Source organism: Zingiber officinale, unplaced genomic scaffold (genome assembly GCF_018446385.1).
Source record: "Zingiber officinale cultivar Zhangliang unplaced genomic scaffold, Zo_v1.1 ctg49, whole genome shotgun sequence".
In the NCBI taxonomy this organism is placed as follows: domain Eukaryota; kingdom Viridiplantae; phylum Streptophyta; class Magnoliopsida; order Zingiberales; family Zingiberaceae; genus Zingiber; species Zingiber officinale.
The window spans coordinates 25741-39691 of NW_024589949.1; the positions used below are offsets into that span (position 1 = coordinate 25741).

Here is a 13951-nt window from a genome sequence, read left to right on the forward strand (position 1 = left end):
AGGATCAATCACTAATAGGAGGTCAACTTTAGGCACTGTACATTTCTTTGGGGCGATTTAGTTTCTTGGAGAAGCAAGAAACAAAGTGTAATTGCTAGAAGCAATGCCCAGGCAGAGTTTAGATCTATGGCTCAAGGTGTCCGTAAGGTTCTTTGAATTAAGAAGGTCCTAGGAGATCTTACTAAGGCAATTAACCTTCCTATGAAGCTATACTATGATAACAAGGCAGTGATCAGCATTGTTCAAAATCTAGTTCAACATGACAGAACAAAGCATGTTGAGATTGACCGACACTTTATAAAGGAAAAACTCGATAAGGGAATAATTTGTACTCCATTTTTGCCAACTTTACAGCAAGTGGTAGATGTGTTGACCAAGGGCTTGTTGAAATCGACATTTGAATTTCAAGTCAACAAGCTGGGCACGATAGATACCTTTGCACCAACTTGAGGAGGAGTGTTGACAGTATTAAAGAATATTCTAATTTGATTTGATAGATAAGGGAAGTAACATAGAAGGAAAAGAGAGGTCAATCTGTGATTGAGAGAGATTTTTATTTTCCTTTTGTTTGTGATCCTCCTTTTCTAGTGTCTCCTGCATACTCCTATTTTAGTTGGAATCTTTGTAAATTATGTAGAGATGAATATATGCATTTTATTTTTCTCTTCGTATAATTCTACATCTAGTAACATAAGCATTTTGTTATAAATGCATCTACAAGCCATAAAATCATACAAAAGGAAAAGATCAAATTACCACAAGAAATTTTAGGTCCCTTTCTAGGTGATTCATATCAACACTGCATCAATGAGAATAGGCATATTATAGCTGATTCATATGAAAAGCTCAGAAAAAATGAGTCAGAACAGTGAAGTGCCAAGATATACGTGTATCTTAGTTTGTTGTATAAAATTGAGCAAAGGCATATTAAAAAAATTGTAAACCAATGCCAAATAACAAGTGTTGAATGAAACATGTGAAGAATTATACATCAACAAAATGAAGCATACAACAACATCAAAGCATTATCCCACTAGGTGGGTCCGCTATATGAATGCTTTTACACCATAGGGATCTATCTCCTACTATATTATCGTGTATATTTAAATAAATTTTATCTTATTTTATCGTAGCTAATGAAGTCTTCTTTGGTCTACCTCTTTCTTGTTTGATTTGCATATGAAGCATAGGAATGAAAAATTGCAATGTATATGTCAGAGAGATCGATTCTAGTAAAATTGTCTGGGATCAATGTCACCAAAGCCCAGAAGCATTAGTATTCCTCCTGCATAATGAACAGAAGCTAGTGTAACTAGAAGAGCTTTCTTGATGGAAGTAGTCTTAGTTACATCTTCAAAGAATGAAGGAGAAATGTCCTGGTAACTTTTACTGAGGAATTAATTAAAACATATTTATATTAATATTTGATTATTATAGAAACTTACTATTAGATTATATTTGAGATGTTGAATGTTAAATTTAAATTTAGATAATCAGTAAGCATCATACATACAAAACTTTGAAGGATTTAGTATAGAATGAAGAAAAACAATTCCATCCCCATTAGATCATAAGCAAAGAAGAGCATCATTACAGAAGGAATAAATAAAAAATTAATAGATTCGCTTATATTAGAGTAAGAATATCTAGAAAATTTTAATGACTAAATAAAGTCTTCATCAGAAGACAACCATAGTTATCCACGAAAAGTCTTAAGATAATTTCATACATGACTTTTTCCAAAAATTCATGTAAGTGCTAAAGAATACTTGTCCATACAGCTTGAGTATTAGATCTAGAAGTTTTAGAAGCATCCTAAAGTGAACTTGCTTTTCTTCATATGGGTTTTCAGAATAACTTTAAGAGCAATTTGGAAACTACAATATAAATGAAAATTAGAAATACAATTCTCAGCCGTTATTCTTGTTGTTCATATGAAGATCCTAGAATAATTCTGTAACATTTCCTAAGAACCAATACACTGCATTTGGTTAGAAATAAATCTTTCTCAGGTTCATGTGGAGAAGGAAATTGACTATTTGGGTGCATGATAAAAAAAAATTAAATTGATTATGGCATCAGGGGACCATGTTGTCAGCTAACCATATGGGCACAAGTACTAAACCATTTTGAGCTAAGAATGAAATGGATCTCAGCACCAGAACTTTAAACCTAGAGCAAATTTACTGTATCAACTGCTATATTACTATGTTATTTTCAGTGATCAACCATAATCCAGACTATTATAATACATATAACATATAAATAAAAAGGAGGCATGGGAGGGTTGTCGCCGCCTTCCCTTCCTTGAGCCACAATGTGGGCGCTGCCCACAACGGCTACTACTGCCCTTCCTCACCAAATTGAAGCCGCCACTATCACCAAGTTGCCACCCACCACCACCCAGTACTGCCCCTTATCTAATCACAACAGCCCCTCACGACCCTTCTCTATGAAAGGCGCATTACTTCCCTTCTCTATCAAAGGCGCATCCCTGCCCTTTACCACCATCTTCCAACAATCATCTCCCTCCCCTCTCAACGTATGATTCGATCAACACTTCCTTCTCACAAAAATAGCTTTTCTTTCCCCTTCCTGAAGAACCCGAGTAGTTTCTACCTTAGATCATGATGAATGTATCCTCAAGCATCAGAAAACTACAATATTTAAGCGGTATTAGATGCAAACTGGAGTGTTGCAATAAGGTTGGTGGGCATTTAGTCAAAATTTTGTGGCAATCTTCACTTGGGGCAGAAAAACATTATTGAAACTATTTTCACATTACAAGATTCTTTGCAGATAGATAGTACATATATGATCAATGTGAGACCAGAAATATCAGGAAAGAAAATGTTATAAACGTAATATGGAACCATGTATAGGACCATGGTACATTGTATAGGACCATGGTACATTGTATAGAACCATGTATCCTTTTGTATCAACCATATAATGAGATGATATTAGTTCATGTGAAATGTACATGTTGTAATTGTAAATCTGGAGCACTGTTGCACCAAAGAAGGCAGTTTAAATTTTCAAGATCAAAGCATATGTTCAAAGTATCATTTCATGCTAGATAAAGGTTGGTGTTAGGTTGATACAGTATGTACTGACACTAAATTGGTAGTTATGCCAATTCAACACCAAAGGAATAAAAGATGGATGAGGAGGGAGATACACAAAAATTAGAGAGAGTAAGACACAAGACAAAAAGAAGAAAGCATGTCCTAAGAAAACAAAACAACATAAAAGACAAAAATAAAAATAAAACCCCAAACAATTTAATTAATTGCTTCAATTGGAATACTCTAGTCATGTACCGAATCAATCAGACTTGGACATAAGACATAATGCTCAGCAAGTGCATTATACTTACAGCCATACTACTCTGTACAAACATTGATACTGGCCATGCTTAAAACTATGCTTGAAACTGAAAACATTTATAAAAAAAATTATTTAATCAGGAATTTAGCACATTATAGAACATAAAGTTAACATATCATGTTACTATACTTAGTGCAAGGACATAGAGAGCTATGTTGTTCCATCTTGACATGTTAGGACAAAGCCCTTTAGGATAGCAGCTAATCCAACCTTCAAAAATAAAGCAACATCATTAGTTGGATCAAATACTTACAAAAATATAAAAGTAACTTAGTAATTACAAGTCATGAGTATTATAAACATAATAGTCAGAGCAAAAGTTGATTTCATCAAATTATTTATAGAGCCTTAGATTTATCTTGAAATCTGAGACTTGTTTTCTATCCTTAGCATTTAAAGTTAAGGTAAACCTCCTTGCAATATTATTTTCAGTAGTTACTTGGTAAAACAAAGTCCTGCACTAGGCTACTTCAAACATCTAGTAGTTTTTTTTAGAATTACTTACAACCTAATTGAGAAAAGGTTGTTGGTATAGTATAAGTTACAGGATCTATGAGATTAATTGTTATATAAATAATAGTTTGTTGTTATAGGCCATGGTGGGTCTACTGTGTACCTTGATAAACCTTTGTCATTTCTTAAGAAACAGGATATCAGAACCAGTGACAACTCTTTAAAGGATGCAACCTTGGAACAAAACATGAACCATAAAAAAACCTTAGAAGAAAACAAGGAGTCCCTTCACATAGAAATACAAGGATGTCAGCATCTAGGCTACCCTTCAAGTTTGGCATTATCCTTCTCATCCTATTATTTATTGCATTGCATAGTTCCCAAGTTAGTCCTACCCAAGTATCAACCTCAAGCAATAAAAGGTTGGAAGGAACAAGGAAGCCTACTAAAAGTGAGATTTCAAACACATACGATATCAATAAATAAAGAAGGAAACTATGTGATCTGTAGAAGATGACAGCATATCATCCGAGATAGATTTGTAACCATGGTCACATCCATTAGGTTTAAAAGGGAAAAAAATAATATCAAATTTGTACAACATGTATATGCTTAAGGCAAAAAATAAATGGAGGTTTCAAGATAGAAACTATCCATATAGTTTATAATTAACATTTTTTCATGGATTAACCTTGTGATATTACTCTTCAATTGAACTTCTCAAACAACACCTACTGATACATTCGTTACTTTGCACCAAAGTTCAAAGGTACAAAACAATAGTAGTATTTAATATTTACTAATTAAGGTAAAGTGAAAACTCAAAATATATTGTTTCTACAACTAACATATCTTTGATATCTAGCTAAGAATAGGTAATAGTCCAAATGGGTTCTTCAAGTTGATTAAAGTCAATACTGTCATGGTAGTCAATGCTAATTGGGTTTTTGAGGTTCCAATTCATTGAAATACTATTTTTCTCAATAAATTCAAACAAACCATTGCATATTTAGGGATTATACTATGCAAGGAGAATAGGTGATTAAAATGTTATTTTATTGAACTATTTCCTAATGAAGTTATTGCAATATGACCAAGAGGTCATGGGTTCAAGTCGCTAAAACAGCCTCTTGCAATGTAAGATAAGACTACGTACAATACATCCTTCCCTGAGACCGCCAATACCTCACATTGGCGGGAGCTTCGTGCATTAGGCTACCCTTTTTCTTTCCTAATGAAGTGAAATTTCAATTAGTTAGTTCATGCTAACTAAGACAAATGAGGGGATTAACCCATTTCATGTTGACTAGAAGAAAATTCAAGAGCCTCATTAGGTGGCTACTTGGTTAAACTTCCTTTGTTAACGATACCAAAGTTAGCAAGTTTGTGAGTTTGATGTCCAATGGACTAGTATTTCAAATTGAGGACAATCCTACTAAGGAATGTTCATGTATCAAAATCAGTTTTGAAGCACCTAGCATCAGTTGTAGCATAAGTTAACCAATTTGAATGGACTAACTTGGCTGCATGACCACCAACACTAGCACTGGAATTGGCATAGTTATAGTTATAGCTATAAAACAACAATGTAAAAATAATAAATTGAGAAGGAAATGCAAAGTTAAGCAAGAGTTACTTCCAATGATAAACCAATAACAAACCCTTGCTGAAGTGGATGATCAAATGGTGATCCACCTAAAACTGCATCACTTATTTTATCATTGAAACTAATGATTTAAAAAAAAAGAATCCAATAAAATGTGAGTAAATAAAATTTAAAAAAAAAAGAAATATTAGAATAGGCAACAAAACTGGGTAGGAATAATGATGCAAATGCATATAAGAAGAAAAGGTATAGTTTCATTCAAATCGAGAATTCAATTTTGGCTTATTAAAATAAACTTTTGTCAGTTTTAATGAATCTAAAAACTTCAAGCAAAGCTAAACAGATGAAGTAAATAGAAGTATTCATTTACCTCATATTACTATGCAATTGCAATTTAAGAGAGAGTACAATTATGTAAATGAAGATCTAGACAATATTTGGCAGCCAAAACACAAATTTTTTAATCATATATATCCTCCATCTTGGCTATACTATATGATGCCCAAGGACTACTTCAAGTCAATCTAATCAATAGCTGTGTCGAGAGTTTCAGACTTTCGCTAGAACCATAATATTTCAGTATTGTGTTGATGTTTCAACCTACAACACTAATGGAGAATTGGAGTGGTACGACGAAGGAGATAAAAAAAAAAGAAGAATAGAACACAACTATATGCCAAATTTCGGATTTTATGTTCTACCTGCAACAGTACAATGTTGATGTTAAAAGCTACAAAAAAAAATAATAAATATTATTTCAATTTATCTTAATAAGATTTGTGGCATGTCAAGGGGTCTATAATGTACACACTCATTGACATTATTAATACAATTACATAGAATAGATTACCTATATTAAGTTTCAATAATTTATCCAAACGACATGTTGAACGGTTTAGACTATTTGACTTTATTGAGCACAACTAGGCAAATAAGATTGGCATTGATACCAAATTGATGCAATCACACTCTGTTACTCAAAATTAAATTAAATTGATAAATTTAAATGCAACATCAAATTTTTGCTACGTAACCCAAATTTTGCCATGGCAGCCCACCGGCATCCTTGATGCTACGATAATCTTGTGTAACCCAAATGTTGCATGTGGATGCTCTTAGTCTTTAGGCATGTCTTCAAAGGAGGTCGTCTCTTGACTAAAACCAGACACCTTGTAATGTCGGCTTTGATACACTTTACATGGAGATCTAGGAACAGTTGCATCTTTGATGAGGGATAGTCAAAGAGTGAGAAATTTTATAAAAATGCACAAATTCATGATTGTTGGAGTTTGGGAGTATTTTTTATCTAACATTATGTCAAAGATGAGCCGCTACTAATTTTTGGGTATTGTACCTTGGTCTTGCTTTGATATATATTTTTTTACTTATCAAAAAAAAGGCTTGGAACTTAAAAGTAACTTAACCAAAAGCACATTTGCGCCATGTATCAAATATATCTGTTGGAAGAGGAAACTGTGTGTAACCTGGGCAACAAAATATTACAAGAAAAATCATCAGAGATTTGGATACAATAATCATGTCAGAAGAAGTAGTAATGTTAATTGTCAGAAACACCCTTCTATAGATGTATCTAGGCATGAATGCACCTAAACAATACGTTTACTGTTACAAATATTATAAAAGTCTATGTATAGAGTCATAATCTTATCTAGTGAGGGGATGACCTATACTGTATCTACTTATGGCGACATAAGGATTATGCAACAAAGCTTGTCAAAGTCCAAATGATTGATTATTTATCAAGTTATGTTAGACCCAACCATTATGGTTTAGCTACAACGCTGACTTATTTAGGATGTCATATCTGAGCATATTAATATTATCTCAATAATTTTTCTCCCATTTCAACATATCCAAATTACTGCAGATTGATTCAATAAAATTGCAAAATAAAATCTAATGGCATGTGTATTTTTAGGAATTCATCTACATATCTTTTATGGATTTGCCAATTGATTAGCATTAATTGTTATGTATTATGTATCTAGTGTTATATATATTATCTATGCCCACATTGGTTAGAATAATTAATTTAATTGTTAAGTGATTAGACATTATATTTGTTTGCATATATGGATTTGATTTACTTATTTTATATACTATATAGTAATTAAAAAAACTCATATAGTCGTACTTTTTGACATGCTATTTGGCATTATTATCTATACAATGGTGTTAAGGTATGGGCAGTAAATGAAGGCGCTATAACCATACTGGATATGCTTTATGTGGTGGCTCTACCACATATTGTGTATATGATTTCGAAACCTCCACTGTTAATCTTTCTCAATAATTATTTATGTTGTTTTATATATTGCCTAATTTATACTCAACTGGTGAAGAAGATCGTGTGTGTTTTACCATCTATTAGAAATAAAAAAAAAAGAATAGAATGGACAAAAATATCTCAGTAATCAGCTTTCCTTGCAAAATTAAGGCCCCAAGGTTGTGTCTCTCATGAGTGTAGGAAACACAAAGGAAATAAGTAATTGGCAGAAGGATTTATCCGTCAGTCCTTTGCTAATGTTTTCTTTGGCAGAAATAGAAGACAGGAGGTAAGGAATATGAAATTCTTTATCCAGTTCAACCCAAATTTTCTTCCAGTTAATTTGGATAAACATGAACTATTCACATGCAATGGACACAATCCAACCAAAAAAGAATCAGGATTGTTTTGCTCCCAATTCTATACTTGATTTATATTTTTTAACAAATAAATTTTGAAACTTTGGTTGCTCTCCCTCATTGATTCCCTTCATGAAATGGAACAAAGGAGCACTCTATTTCTTTCCTTCACAAGAAGGGAACAAAAGCTAGAAAAAAAAATTTACTAATGTGTTCTAGATTTTATTTTTCTTTCCTTAGTTGTTTCCTTCCCTCGTAGAAAAGTGAGCTAAAGATTGAGCTTACTACTAAAATTGCATTCTCAATTATACAAACAACCTCACAGATTTACATCAAGAACGTGACACCAAAAGCTCCATCTCGATCAATGTTAACGTAAATGCAAAGGTTGACCTCGAATTGGAAAACAATAAAATAGTAGGGGAATAGTGTTGGGAATCATAAGCATATGCATCCATCACACAAGATGTCCAAACTTTATAACCTATACAACCAACAAAAAACTGAACTCCCTAATCAAACTCATTGCCAATATCCTCCTCCAAGAAGTATTTGTTGGTGCGGTTAGCACTGACGGTCTAACTCAGGTTTTGATAAATGACAAAGTAGGTTAAGTTAGTTTCGTTGTGATCTAACACCTTGACGAAGTGTGCAAGAGAAGCCCAGCTAGGTCGACGGGCCGACCGGATAGTTGGCACGAAGTCCAAACATGTAACGCCCCGGCTCGGGCGGGCCCCACCCGAACTGAACCGGGAACGCTACCTGAATTGCCCATCGGGTTGACGACTAGCTCCACAGACCACCGGAGGTCCTTTCAACGTGCTTTGTCCTCACTCGCATGCAAATTTAGTGGTATCACTAAATTGTCACGCCCCCAGAGGAGTCCCTGTCCGAGAAAATTTCGACAGCATCTCCCCTGTATGGTGGACAATCTGAAACTTTTCTACATCTCATATACCTCAGCCACAGGCGGCTGGAATAATAACAGTAAATAAAATCAATCACCACGCAGTTTATATATGTATTCAGCCTCTGGCTGTCACAACCACGCAGTTAATAAAATAAACAACATAGTAATACTCTGACTCGAAATCAACCCTACTCAACTACACTCGTAAAGCCCAAATCCGATTTTTCTTACCTCTTCTGCCGTCCAGGCAGGCATGTAGTAGAGTAAATCCAAATCATACTAAAAGTTCATCCAACGGAAAGATTCCATAAAATATCCATATGTAAGTCCAAAACAAAACTAAAACAAAGTCTGATAGCGAAAAGCTAAAGTAAAACAACAACTCAAAACCAGAGGAGAGACTACGCAGTGGGGACTAGCGATGAAACTCCCTTCCGACAACATCAACCGAAAATAACAACAATGGAGGCGGGTGAGTCCAACACTCGACAGATACAAATATGCAGAGTAAAGAAACAACACCTAGCACTAATCACGCAGATACTCGATAAAAGATAAGAATGTATCCAAATAAACAGGAGAATACTTGTAACCAGTCCCGAGTATAAGGTCAAACATCGAGGGATAAAATCCTGTATGATGTCAAACATAGGTATCGAAACAATATGCAGCATATAAAGACCAACACACAATAAATGATCATGCGATATGATGCTGGTGCTGGTCACCCCCGACGATCATCTCATACAAAAGTGAGGCCGAGTGGGTAGGGCGACAACCGTGCACTCTGCCGTCACTACACCTGAGTGACCGAGGGATGCTTTTTGAGTACACCTATCCTCCTACCCCAAATCAGATGGGGAGCGAATGCTCTCAACTCCTTGACTCAAAGACGGGAGGAATCACGGATAACACGTTGTGTCACACTACCCACGGACCAACGGTGCTAACAGAGTCCTCACGCAACACACTCGAATCGACCACTAACCCACGAGTGGTGGTGTGTGATGAAATCGGCGATGTGCTCAACAATAATGGAGCGGACTATCGCACAACATGCAATCAAATAGTGCATGGCATTAACCACAAGAATATCCTGACCTAATCCACATATATATAAAAATGCATCAAAGGTCAACGAATCCAAAACAATCCAAAGGTATACAGAAGGTATAAAACCTAGGTCCTGAACATGGTCAAGCATGGCATATCACTACCCCTATAAGCATGTATAAACAGGTAAAATATACCTGAGATGCAAAACCAATCAAGCATGTAAGATTTGGGTAGTGATTAACCGAAACAGATAAGAAACACAATTAATGCAACATGTTAATTTAATTACTAAGCATATCAAATGACATAAGTCAAAAGTACCCGCCTCCGACAAAATGGTCCAATCCGGTCCGAACACGACGTCGAGATACTCGTCTCGTGTCAAAGTCCTGTATCCAACATAATGTCTAGTTTAGCTAATTCTATCATACACAATTAGCCAAACTAAATTCTAATCCAATTAAATAATAAGTTCATCCTTAATTCCAATATCAACCCATAAACCTATTTCATATTCATCATCATAATAATCCAATTCCAACCTAATTCAATGTATTTACCTATCTAACCATCCTCTACATCATGCATCAAATCCCTAAATCTTACCTCAATTCACAGTCAAAGCTGATTGCTACAGGATGAAGTAGCTGCTGGAAACCAAAAGCAATCCCACAACAAGTCCTACTTCATCTCACGATCAAAATTCCAACACCACAGTATCAACCCACAGCACACAATCCTGTTGAATAAACCCTCACTGCTGAAATCAAACATATCAAGAAGAAGACCAGGACTAGGGCTCGGCAGAACCTGGTGGCCGGAATGCAAAGGTGCGGCGGCGGCTGGGATGCACCCACTGTGCCGGCGATAGTGCTAGGGCACAAGGGAAAAATCGGCGGTGGCAGAGTCGCCGGCGCTTGGAGAAGAAGACAATCGGCAACAGCTTCGGGTGGAGGGAAGAAAGGAAGAGAAAGTGGCCGATTGCGTCGCCGGCGACTGTGGCTCGAACGGCGATCGAGGGAGGAGAGGTGGAAGCGTCGAGGCTCTCAAGAGGAGAAGAAGAGTTAGAAGGTGATGTCATCTCTACTGATCCGGATGCAGGTTAGAAGAAATGAGGGGCGGTTAGGGCAAGGAGGAGGAGAAGGCTCGGCGCGAGTAAGAGAGAACGGCGAGAATGAGAGGAATTAAAAGAAATAAGATAATAAATAAGAAAAGGAAAAGAGATAAATAAATAAATCTTTCCTCTCTTAAATGGGTAGCCAAACAAAGCTTTCTGGGCCCTGCTTTATCCTCGTGAACTCGTCAAGTTCAAAAATTCGAAAATGTCCAAAAATTCCGGAAAATTCCCTTATTCATATCCGCCTATTTCCGGTATTTTACATTCTCCCCCACTAATAAAAATTTGGTCCCCAAATTTCAGTATCTACCATCAGCAAGTACTAGTAACAGATATAGAGTATAAATGCTGAACGGTAAATAAATCACATACCTCAAGTGAAAAGATGGGGATATCGAGTTCGGATAGTGTCCTCGAGCTCCCAAGTAGCCTGCTCGTCCGAATGATGCTGCCATCCGACTTTAACCAGCCGGATGGTCTTGTTCCGCAACTTACGCTCTTTCCGATCCAAAATACGTACCGGAACCTCCTCCTAAATAACGTCAGGCTGAACAGGAACTGAAATATCTGTCAGCACATGTGTCGGGTCAGGTATATACCTCCTCAGCATAAACACATGGAATACGTCATGCACGCCTGACAGGAACGGTAGTAGTGCCAGATAGTAAGCTACCGCTCCAATCCACTCCAAGATCTGGAAATGTCCAACATATCGCAGAGCTAGCTTGCATCTGAGGTCAAATCTCTTCACCCCTTTCGTGGGTGAAACTCGTAGAAATACATGGTCGCCAATAGAGAACGCTAGGGGTCTACGTCTCCGATCAGCATAACACTTCTGGCGATCCTGCGCCTCTAACATTCTCCATCTGATAATACAGACCAACGCTTCGTTCTGCTAAACTCTATGAGGTCCCAGCAACTGGGCCTTCCTAACCTCATCCAGAGGGTGGGTGTCCGACAAGGCCTACCATACAACACTTCAACGGTGACATTTAGATAACCGAATGCAAACCGTTGTTGTAGGCGAACTCTACCAATGGCAAATGGTCCTCCCAACGCCTCCGAAAACCCAATACACAAGACCTCGCAAGTCCTCTAGAGTGCGAAGGTGTTACACCATCGACTCGCCATGGATGGAAAGTTGATCAAACATAAAGGGCTCGTACAGGTATCTGGCATCTGTAAAAAAGCGAGGCGTAACCGGGTCTCTATTCCAAATAATAGTCAAATACCGGCGAAACCAATACAAAAGAAGATATTTCTAATCGATCCAGAAATTAGTCTTATGTGACTAACCAAGTGTATGTAATCGATCAACGATTACCCAAATCGCGTCATGGCCTCGTCGTGTCCTCGGCAAACCTACCACAAAGTCCATAGTAATGTGTTCTCATTTCCACTCGGGATTAGAAATCTACTGAAATAATCCGCAGGTATCTGGTGCTCGCTTCACCTGCTGACAGACAAGACCTCTCGCTACAAATTATGCGATGTCTTTCTTCACGCCGTTCACGTTGCTCCACCTATAAACACCTCAAATCTTGGTACATACACGTACAGATAGCAAATCATGAGCGATGAGCCTCCTAAGTAACTCCTAAAAGAGATGAGACTGAAGTACGCAAAATCTACCTCGAAGTGTATAACACCCTCCTCGTCTCGTGTCAACTCGGTCTGCTGCCGGAAGCTATATAACCGCAAATACTGATCAGCAGCCTAGGCTCTCGTGATCCTCGTCCCGATCAACGATTGAGCAACCATGGTAACCGTAGTACCACGCTCACCGCCTTACCCTCAAGGCCTAAATCGAGAAACCTTAAATCAAGTCCGCGACCACAACTCGGTGGCAAGCTAAAGTCCCTCCGGACTTCCTAAGCGTATCGGCAATATATTAGTTTTCCCCGGTGATAGTCAATCGTACAACACAATCCTTCAGAACTCCATCCATCTCCTCCGTCGGAGATTAAATTCCTTCGGGTAAAAATATATTTTGAAACTCTTATGATCGTGAGAATCTCAACTGTAATACTGCTGCTGCCAAATCTTCAAGGCAACATAATGGCAGCCACCAGTCATGTACTGGGTAGTTCTCCTCGTGCTCCTTCAACGCCGAGAAGTAGAGACTACTCGCTACGATCAAAACAAGCACAAACCCTGTAGAGATGCGTCGGTATAGAGCTCGAATCCGTCCTCTTCGAGGCAAAACCAAAATCGAGCCGACACTAGTCTCCGCTCCAACTCTTGTCATCCTCAGTCCAGTGAACTTCACGCCTTTCCGGTCAGCGTAGTGACATAGCTATCCGAGAGAAACCCTCAACGTCTCCGGAAATATCGAGCCAAACAAAGGAAGTCATGAGCCTCTTCTATAGACTCCGTCTACTCCCAACGGTGAATAACCTCGATCTCCGGAACCACGGTATACTCCTACCGACGCCGTGTCTCAAACATCTCACAGAAGATAACCAAAATACGCACTACTGATCTTCACATCTAGACGTTTCCATCGAAGCATCTCTAGAACTATGCAAAGATGAAGTGCGTAACTCACCGTGAATCCAAAATAAATCACAACATCGTCAACAAAGACAATGGAAACCGATCCAAACATCCTGGAAATACCAAAATCATCCAGTCTCTGAAAACCTCTAAGGCTTCCCAAACCCTAATGGTAAAACCAATACCCATAATGTCCGTATCACAGACATTTCTAACCATAAAATCCCTGACAATAAGTCTGAAATATGATCACCAACGATATAAATCATCTAAGCAT

At 37.4% G+C, this 13951-nt stretch overlaps 1 long non-coding RNA gene across 1 annotated transcript; it reads right to left on the reverse strand.

Moving 5' to 3' along the window:
• Positions 1–1085: 1085 nt before the first annotated feature.
• On the reverse strand, positions 1086–8767 carry LOC122037468. Its single transcript, XR_006127651.1, has 3 exons — positions 3520–8767; positions 3380–3436; positions 1086–1285 (listed from the first exon to the last, which is right to left on the reverse strand). It is a non-coding gene; the product is annotated as an uncharacterized LOC122037468 (long non-coding RNA).
• Positions 8768–13951: the final 5184 nt, after the last annotated feature.